At 41.2% G+C, this 849-nt stretch overlaps 1 non-coding gene across 1 annotated transcript; it reads right to left on the reverse strand.

Annotated features, from left to right (window-relative positions):
• Positions 1 to 511: 511 nt before the first annotated feature.
• LOC129538727 (U6 spliceosomal RNA) lies at positions 512 to 619 on the reverse strand. Its single transcript, XR_008682277.1, has one exon. It is a non-coding gene; the product is annotated as a U6 spliceosomal RNA (small nuclear RNA).
• Positions 620 to 849: the final 230 nt, after the last annotated feature.

Consider the following 849-nt stretch of genomic DNA (forward strand, 5'->3'; position numbering starts at 1 on the left):
ATACTGGAGTGGGTGGGTAGTCTTTCCTTTCTCCAAGGGATCTTCCCAACCCAGGGATCGAACCCAGGGCCCCTGCATTGTAGGCAGATTCTTTACCAGCTGAGCCACAAGGGCAGCCCATGTGAATGTGCACACAGACATATATACATGATAACGGTTAAGAAAAAAATTATAACGTAGATAATATACATCTCTATATTTATTATAATAAGTATATTTTTTTCTGAACAGTTTGAAAATAAGTTACCAGCTTCATGGCCCTTTACCCATGAGTGTGAATTTCCTAAGAATGACAGTGTTCAACAACATAACAATAATACTTGGCAAAGTACATTTATCTAATTTCCCTTCCATATATCAATTTTGTTAGGTGACTTATCTGTCTTTCCAAGCAGCCCCTCTTCCCATACAGGATCCAGTGCAGAGTCAGGTCTTGAATTTTGTTGTCCTGCCTTTTACCTCCTTTAATCTGGCTTTCATGATGTCAATTCCTGCCTTCCCATCACATGCACAATTTTTTTTTCCCTTCGGGTATCTGTGTGTCATCTTTGTGCAGGGGCGGTGTTGATCTTTTTTCATATTGTTTTAATTTTAGTGTATTTGCTGCCAAAGTGAGCACCCCACACCATTTTATTTCGATAGCATGTTTCTCATTGTATGCATGCTTGTAGGTGTTTCATGCTGGTTAGATTGAGGTTATGCGACCTCAGCCCAGTTACTGCCCAGTGATGTGAGTCCTGTCCAGGTATTTGGAGCCACATGACGATGTGATCTGCCCCACACAGATGATATTAAGTTGGACCTGGTCAGAGTGTTGTACAGTTTCTTCATCCTGGCTGCTTTTTGGGT

Source organism: Moschus berezovskii, chromosome 2 (genome assembly GCF_049115385.1).
Source record: "Moschus berezovskii isolate FMDL1 chromosome 2, NW_MosBer_1.0, whole genome shotgun sequence".
Taxonomy (NCBI): domain Eukaryota; kingdom Metazoa; phylum Chordata; class Mammalia; order Artiodactyla; family Moschidae; genus Moschus; species Moschus berezovskii.